Source organism: Cibotium barometz, chromosome 18, assembly GCF_041138505.1.
Source record: "Cibotium barometz isolate CiBa-2024 chromosome 18, ASM4113850v1, whole genome shotgun sequence".
Lineage (NCBI taxonomy): Eukaryota > Viridiplantae > Streptophyta > Polypodiopsida > Cyatheales > Cibotiaceae > Cibotium > Cibotium barometz.
In genome coordinates, this window is record NC_141063.1 from 28,045,338 (window position 1) to 28,054,652 (window position 9,315).

General features: G+C 48.8%; 1 non-coding gene across 1 annotated transcript; it reads right to left on the reverse strand.

Moving 5' to 3' along the window:
• Nucleotides 1-3,979: 3,979 nt before the first annotated feature.
• On the reverse strand, nt 3,980-4,132 carry LOC147629156 (5.8S ribosomal RNA). Its single transcript, XR_015268038.1, has one exon. It is a non-coding gene; the product is annotated as a 5.8S ribosomal RNA (ribosomal RNA).
• Between the last annotated feature and the right edge of the window lie 5,183 nt (nt 4,133-9,315).

Genomic DNA, 9,315 nt, shown 5'->3' on the forward strand with positions numbered 1-9,315 from the left:
CTACTAGCTCTGCGGCCAAACAAACGAGCACACCACTGTTGCGCTACCCAAACACAGCTACACACCATCTCTCTGGCATTGTTAGCATCGGACACCAGCCACAGCAAGGAAAAACGCCAACATGAGCTAGGCCGGCTCTGCACCACTGGCTATTGAGCTTGCCAAACTGTGTTCTGAGGTGACAACTCAACCACCACCAGCCTCACCTTGTTACAGTAGATGCCACCTTCCACACTTAACTGTAGTCGGCACTCCTTTTTCTGCTTTGTTGCCCTCTCTCCTCTTTTGCTTCCCCCTGAGCAGCATGAATCATTCCAATTACATCATTTCAAGCCCATTTTGCCCCAGAAGACCCCCACTCCCAATCAAAACTGCCCTGACTCCTCATCACACTATCATGCACAGTTAAATGTGTCCTTTTTAAATGTGTCCTTATTATTGACATTTGAAAAACCAAATGCACTTGAAATTCGACCAAAACTCACTTATAAATTAGTGCTAACCTCAAAGGCTACCACACAAACCACAACACCCATATATGCAAAACAGGATCTGAGAGCCGAGGAAAGGAGAACTAAGAAAAAAAATGGTTTGTAGTAGTGGCTAACTAGCCCTACAAGATCTTGAGCTAATGGTGACTACATGCGACAAATGAAATAGTTTTACTACAGTCGACGAAAATGTGTGAAAACCAGGCAATTTATGAGCAATTGAGCTAAACCCTTGGACATATAGAATAAAAATGAGATCAAGAAGATAAACCTAAGAGGGGTTTTTCAATAGTGAAGTGAGTGTGGAGAATCAAGAAAGAGAAATTTTGGCCACAAGTGGAAGACATGGATAAGATTGAGATTAGGTGATTAGTGAAGTAATTAGACTAGTGTGAGCTAAGGCTAAGCTAATGGAGATGCACGTCTCCCTGTCACCAAAAACGTGGCGCCTTCTCTTGGACCTTGGGTAAGCAAGAGAGTATCCTAAAGCACCGATTAGGAAAGCTTAATGGCCGGAAGAAAGACTGATCAGTCTCTGATGCTGATTGATTCTCCACCGCAGAGACTCCAACTTCCAAGGCCCTAGGGGCTAGGCCTAGCCTGCGCTCGTTTTCACCTGCAAGACGCATGTGGGGGGGACGGTGGACCGCTCACAAACCATGTCGTTTAGCGTAGGCCGGGAGACGTGCATGCGGAGAACTCTCCGAGTCTACGGTTCTCTGTCTCTCTGTCGCGCCATTTAATGATTCTCTTGGACCTTGACTTGTTCCATGCAAGCTGCACATGCACTTTTCCTTTTTGAACAGTCATTATTTCCTAAGTTCCTCGTACTGTGTACACTGTAAAACACACTACAGACAAATTTACAAACTACAATACAATGTAGCTGAATCTCTAAATTTTTGACTACCGTTTTGATGTTTGAACTGGCTTGAGCCTTGAGGTACCGGTATCCTACCGGGATTCAAAGAGGCATGGCATTTTAAACCAAGGCTTTAAAGATGAATCAACTTATAATCCAACCCTGAGTGACGATGTGAACAAGGGGTGAGCTGGCACTAGAAGTACAAAGATGTGCTATGCTCTTTGGACTGTGATAAGGAGCCCAAACTAGTCCCCAAAGGGAAGTAAGTTTAAAGACTTGCGAAAAGCTTCAAACTTCTCTTGTGGGAGAGCCTTTGTGAAAAAATCTGCCAAGTTGTCATGTATTGGCACATAAGCCAAGCTGATTTCCCCTGTAGAGCATCTCTCCCTGACACAATGATAGACCGCCCCAAGATGAGAGGCCCATCTCGACACCGGCGGAGACTACAACAGAGGATCAGGACCATACTAGCATGGCATGGGAGACGTCCAGTCAGAGTACTCACCATGGAGGACATTGAGGATATCTGCCACCATTGACCGATGACTGCTAACATCGAGACGGGTGAGGGACCAAATGGTGACAATCTTCATCGACACCACTCCGAACAGCAGCCCTCTCCTCTTCTCTCACTCAGGTATTGCAACTTCTACATTGGTCTTCTACTCATACTCTCCTTACATCAGAGGGCTCTTGTACATGTTTCCACTCACCATCATATATAAGGTAAACATTGAGACCAGTAAAATTAGATCAAGGTAAACATTGATTTATGAATCCAAAGTAATTATTGAAGCACGCGAGAGTATAGAAATTAGTTCATGATGTGCACAACTTACCATTTCACGTCATTTTGTAATCGCAAGTCTCCAAGTCCAACTAATTTTTAGAATTTTCCAAGTTCAGTTTGGTTGAATTTGGACAAAATTTGGACCTACTTTGGTTCCCTTTTGATTTGGTTTGATCCAAGAGAGAGAGGAGAGATAAAAATATCACATTATTTTTGAGTTTAAAACTCATTCAAGCATGTGAAGTAGGCGCCTCCTTGAAGGGACTCCCCTTCCTTACACATGTGTCAAAATGGAATCATTATACCCAAAATATCTCATTTTGTTTAGTAATACTCATAGTCTTTTACTAATAAACCTTGTACATAGTCAACTCTTTATCTTTTGTGGGCATTCACTCATTTTTGGGTATCTTCTTTTACAAATTGGATTTATCTGATCTCACTTGTCTTTCTCTCTCATGCTCACTCTCTCTCTCTCTCTCTCTCTCTCTCTCTCTCTCTTCTCTCACTCTCTCTCTCTCTCTCTCGCGTTTCTCCAAATGAGGTTTTGAGAGACTGCTTTAATTTTGTAAGGGAATTATCAAATTCCTCACATGCTTTCTCAAGCGTATAGTTCGTGCAATCTCTCACAAATGACTCTTCTATAGAGAGTATGTCTTCCTCGAAAGGGGAAGCAGTACTCCTCTAGGCTTTGTATTTTGGTTTCTTTTTTAGGATTGGCATTATGAGACTCAATCACAACTGATGACTCAGCAGTACTCCTCTGGGCTTTGTATTTTGGTTTCTTTTTTAGGATTGGCATTATGAGACTCACTCACAACTGGTGACCCTGCAAGACATTCAACCAAGCTAAGCATGCTCTCCTGAGCTTGCTTTTTGCTTTTCGTATATGTCATGTAATCATTATTATCAATTTGGGGTGGTTGGGTGGGTTCTAGTTTCTTGATTGGTCTATGAGGTGCACTGAGTGATAAGAAGTGCAGGTCTGACTCACCACCCAACCATGATAGCCGTCGGCAAAACCCACAAGTCTTGACTGTCCCCACCGAGCCACGAGTTGAGCTAACTAGCAAGACGCACCGACCAATCTCTACTCCATGACGTCCCATACCGCCATGGAGCTACCCTCGCAGGCCTCGAGACTGTTGCCGGCCTCGGCTACATGAAGCATGTGCACATCTATCGGTCTCTTGCCCGTATTTAGCCTTGGATGGAATTTACCACCCACTTAGGGCTGCATTCCCAAACAGCCCGACTCGTCGACGGCGCCTCGTGGAGCGACAGGGTCCAGGCTCGACGGGGCTCTCACCCTCTCCGACGCCCCTTTCCAGGGGACTTGGGCCCGGTCCGTCGCAGAGGACGCCTCTCCAGACTACAATTCGCACGGCGGGGCCGCGCGATTCTCAAGCTGGGCTCTTTCCGGTTCGCTCGCCGCTACTAGGGAAATCCTCGTTAGTTTCTTTTCCTCCGCTTAGTGATATGCTTAAACTCAGCGGGTAGCCTTGCCTGATCTGAGGTCCGTTCGGTTTTTTCGGGGTCGAGGGGACGGCCCGTGGCCGTCCCTCGTCCCGCGAGCCCGGTTCGACGCACGCACCCTCGGGCGACGCGGCCGCAAACGCCGATCCTCCCGCCGCACCGGCACGCGGGGGGGGGAGCGGACCACCCTTGCGGCGCCTCGCCACGCGGTGCCATCGATGCATTTCAGCCGACCGCGACACGGTCGCCCCGTCGTCGCCCCGTGGGGCGGGAGGGGGACGTGCGCACAGACGGCCAGCTCCGCCACGCGCCCCCCGCTCCCAGGAGGAGGCGGGGGGCGGGGCGTGGGGGTCGTGAGGACGCTCAGGCAGGCATGCCCTTGGACGAGCCGCGGGCGCAAGTTGCGTTCAAAGACTCGATGATTCGCGGAATTCTGCAATTCACACTACGTATCGCATTTCGCTGCGTTCTTCATCGTTGCAAGAGCCAAGATATCCGTTGCTGAGAGTCGTTGCTACGTAAGTTGATCCTCCCGTAGGGAGGGGTCTCAGTCCGACGATCGTTCTCTTATCTTTTGTTTTCAGTGTTTGAAACCAATGACCAGCTTTACCATCAAGTGTGAGACCAAAAAGGCACTCACCTTAACCTGATATTCTACATGGCCGAATGCTTCCAGTACGGTGGATGAGGGACCAAGGAGCTGGCTCTCATAAATGAGCAAATGAAGAGCCCCCCTCTGGGAGACACATCCAGAGACCTGGTGCTACATCAAAAGCAGCCTGCTCCCCTCTCCCCCCGCTAGCATGTCTACTAGCCCTCCTAGACTCCCTACTACATCATCATCGTGGGTAAAGACGGACCTGAGGGAGTGGGAGTGGTCTAGTCGAGGTATGTGGTGTAGGCTCATCACAGCCGTATCGTGATGGGCTTGCACCACTCGGCCACCCCGCAACACTTGGACCTATGCCTATCAAAGGCGTGGTCTGCCCCCACTAGCCAAGTGGAGTAGATTTCCCCCATGGTGTCGATTTTAAGTCAAAGAGCTCGTTATCCTTTGTAAACGCCCCCTTTAGGTAGTGCATACATCTAGTCAGAGTACGAAACTCTAAAATGCACTTCTTAACTTGAGCTTTATCTTCTTTTGTAAATACCCAAGGAGCTTTAGGAAATAGCAACTTACCCCATCACTTCTGGTTTGGGGCCATAAGTGTCGCACAAGATCACTTATTTGTAAATCCTCCCTTTGGTCCTTTCTCTCTATGACCCTTATTAATAGTCTTCCAAAGCACCGCTAGCAGTGTGTGAACACACTCTTCTAATGGATAAGATAAGTAAGCCATGTGGCATACACTTAGTAGTGTGTGCCACATGGCAGAATGCACTTGGAGCTCCCAATGCATATGGGGTCCTGCCTAAGCATGCCGATACAACCTGAGCATGCATTCAGAGCTCCCAATGCATGCGGGGTCCTAGCTAAGCATGCCGATAGATACCTAAGCATGCCAGGTGCTATCGAAGCATGCCAATAGAGTTGTCAATGCATGATGGTAGCTCCTAATGCATGCTTTGATAGTAAATAGAAACACATATCACTTAAGCATGCGGGTAGCTACCAGCAAGCATCGGGACCAGCCCGTTTGTTTGATGACGAAGGCTTGCGTCGATGTGAGGCAAAGGCACTCCATGAGGTGGTCGGTGTTGAAGGCTCTCATCTCAATGGATGTAGAGGAACTCTGAGGTGGCGGTTCGCCGCCGGCGACGTTGTGAGAAGTTCATTAAGCCTTATCATTTAGAGGAAGGAGACCCAATTGACCCACGACCCACGGCCCCGCGGCCCCGGCCTCGGTCTCGGTCTTATGATATATATATACAGGAGAGTGAGCCTCCATAGCTTTCTCTCAAGTGAGAGCTTATGGGAAGTCGTGCCCTATATGTAGCCCACTCCCCAAGGAGTCCGCCCCTGAGGACATCCCCATCAGGCTTTCTCTTTCGCCGGAAGAGGAAGCGAGCCTCACCGCAGAGGTGGAACGCCTTCAGGCTCACTCCACCATCTGCCGAATAGTCGGCACTCGCCCCAGCAGAGGGGAGATCCGGGATCTTCTCCAGGCCCGCCTTCTTGCAGATGTGGGAAAGATCCTGGATGTACAGCTACTGGGCCGTGGACATTACCAATGAAGATATAAGGGGAGAGTGGTGTGGGATGTGTCTAGAAGAAGAGTATTGGAATATGGCAATCTCTACTATTTTTATAACTTTCAAAGGAATAAAAATACTTTTCTGAGCACTAGAATAACTACTTTAAGCATTAGAATTCTTACTTTAAGCATTAGAATAACTACTTTAAGCATAATTTTTACTATGTTAATGTCTCTGCCAAACACTCTTTCACTCACTCTCACTCTCTCTCTCGTGTTATTGAGATGCGGAGTCATGGGCGGCCACGCTAGTGTGGACGGCAAGCCACACACTAGCCTGGGGGATGAGGGGCAATCCTCATTCTTCCTCTATGGCTGGGTGGTGAGCCAGAGGCCGTCCCCTCCTGTGGTAACGCCCGTAGTGGTGTTACAGCGATCTAACAGTTTCTATACAGCACCAATGACACCTCCACAATACTAGGGATCACCTGGCCCTCCACAATAGACTCACCAACCTCTATACAAACCATCATCTCCTTGATGATAGCATCTACTATCTCCAAGTCTGGGTCCACGGACATGCAACCTACACTTTCTGTCACTTCACAAACATGCTGACCCATTGCGAGTCACTTGAGGGTCCTCCTATATAATAGGGGCATGGGGCACACTCGAGGGATGTCCTCTTGTGTAGAGGATTGTATCTACTCTCATGTCATTTCACACAAAGCCGGGGGAGTGGATAGGCTGGAGCTACGGCAATGAAGGCGTTGTGTTGGCAGGCGGACTTGTGGTGGCGGCGCTCGAGGAGGCAGTGGAGGCGATGGAGCCAGTGGAGCTAGTGGTGGCGGCGCTTGAGGAGGCGGAGCTAGTGGAGCCGGAGCCGATTGAGGCGGTGGACTAACTCGGAGCATGCCTTGCGTCCTAGCTCCAGCCTATCCACGGTTCAAACTGTGGTAGATCATCTTGAGCCTAAGTCAGTCAGAGAAGTCATAACATGCAACAAGAGTGGCCACCAATTCTTTAGAAGAGGGAATGGTAGGATATCACACAATTAGCATTCTGCTTTAACTACAGCTGGCACCCACCTACCTTCGAATGGACTACTATCCCCGACGGAGTCCCATATTGATGTTCATCATTCCCGTCATCACCAAACTTTGCAAGAATCACCGAGCAACGGATTCACGATACTGGCAGCGGAAGTAGCACTTCTCGCGCGGGACAGGGGTCCCACATTCGGGGCCTCACCCACGGATATCCGGATAAGAGACTAATCCGTCGGTTGTTCCAAAACCGAACCCGAAAAAACTTCCTTTACCGGGTTAATGGAGTTAAGCAATCTTGTCCATACAGAGCTTTAAAAGGGCTCATCCCGATACTTCGGTGATAAGAAGCATTATAGGCGAACTCGACTAGGTGCAGATAGCTTAGCCACTTCTTGGGTTGGGTATATAGGCTCACAAAAAACCATTATAATGACAAACAATTGACACAATTGGAATCTTGTATTCTGAATTGCAAATTCTTGGAGACACATATACCACTCCTCATCACTCTCCAACATCCCTCTGGCTTCACATGCAGCCTTAAAATAGGGATACAAATGTCCATTCACTATTCGCAAATCCTCAAAAGATTTACACCCTTTGCACACTGTGAGTAGCATACGTAAGTAATATTGCTCACTTGCACTCGGACTAACATTATACATATGTCCGATCATATTTTCCCTTTTCCTTTTAGTCCATGATCGAAGAGCCGAATTCCATACCCACTTGCAAGGGAATCAACATATAGTAAGCTATTTGCATCCATATATAATTGATTGGCTTTGAACCATTCGGGAGTAGGTGTGCATACACGTGCACGCTCACACATCACCACCCACATGTTTTACACACGTATGTATGTGCATCCATTTGCGCATGTGCACACACCCATATTCACCCAATGCCAGGTGTCATGCTTCTTTCTCCTAAGTAACACAGACGCACTCCAAGGTGATTTTCTTGGACGGAGCTGGCCCATTCTTCAATAGTTTGCGAGTTGTTTAGCCAACAACTCATCTTCCTCAGCCTGGCACATCCTGTATGGTGGAATGCTAACAGGTTGAGCACCAAGGACTAGATCAGTACGATGATCAAGTGCCCTTTCGAGCTTTTTGATTCAAAAGAGAGCTAACAGCCGGCGCATTCTACGCCTAGCTCCATTTGAGCTCCCACGAAGTACACGCGGCGAATTTTGCTCTGCAGCAGCCTCAAGCTCTAGGACATGTCCTACACTCTTCTCCCCCCCGTGTGAATAGACTTAAAGTGTGCTTGTCCTCCAACCCTTGCCTTACTCTTCCCTAGGCCTCCCTAACCATGCACTCTTCCCTAGGCCTCTGATGTAGAGCCGAATGAATGTAAATGAATGTGAATGAATGTGACGGGATGTAAATGGATGCGATGTGATTAGATGAGATGTGAATGTGATAAGAGGAGATCTGAATGGATGTGATGTAATGTGAATGGATAGATGTGAAAGAATCTTGTGGCTGGCAAAAGAATCAAGATATTTAAAAGAAGGCATCAAATTCATTAGTTCTCAACCAAAACTCTAAAATCTGGCTCCAGAAATGGTTTGTGTCTTTGACCACCAGTTGGTGGAGATCATACTTATGCTCCATGGAGTCCATTCCCTACACGTCTTCCCATGGTTGGTGGAAACTCAAACGCAATATCACCATTATATTGCCTAGGAATCTCCACGACCATGTCTCCACATCGCAGAGGGGTTGGGCATGATAGGCATGGTGATGAGACGTAGTATGTGTGTGGATTCCGGTGCTCAAAAGATCTTGATAAAGGCCTAAATAAGCATTGCAGTATGGCATGGGAACTCTATGGCGCAGTGTTGGAGCAAGAGCTTAGCTTGTATGCTGAGCGAGCAGGTTTACGCTCATCAGGGCAGGCAGGCTTCAGGAGAGCTTTCTCTACCACTAACCATGTATTCACTTTGAGATGTATGATTGATCAGGCCAGAGTGAGGAGGCCTACTATGCCGATTCGGGCTTCACGGATATCATCTATCTGCAGTCGGCTGAGTCGCCTCGGCATTAGACAGTGCTCAAAGGCTTTTGATTACGCCTTCACACGGCTTTTTGGAGCAGAGGGGCAAAGCATGAACCCATGGTAGGCACCGAGACGCACTCACGCACCGGGTAGGCACGTTGGCCTCCCGCGTTGCGAGTGGGGTTGGCGGGAGCCGAGTGCCTCCGGGGGATGCCCTCCCTACCTTGACGGAGTCGGGACCGAATGAGCCGACGGGACCGTGGACGGTGGAAAAACGGTCGCCGACATGGCCGGCGGGCCGGGCCGTGCCGATGGGGCCGCGATGGACCCTAGGCCGGCGGGCATGGATTGAAGGCAAGTCCCGGGTGAGGCCTCCTGGAGCCGAGCCGGGCATGAAGGGCACGTGACGGTGAGACCCTCAAGGGAAACGCGCGCAACGCGCTCGACGGGCCGGCGGATTCACTGTCTTTCTTCCACAATGGAATACCTCCCTCACTATCAA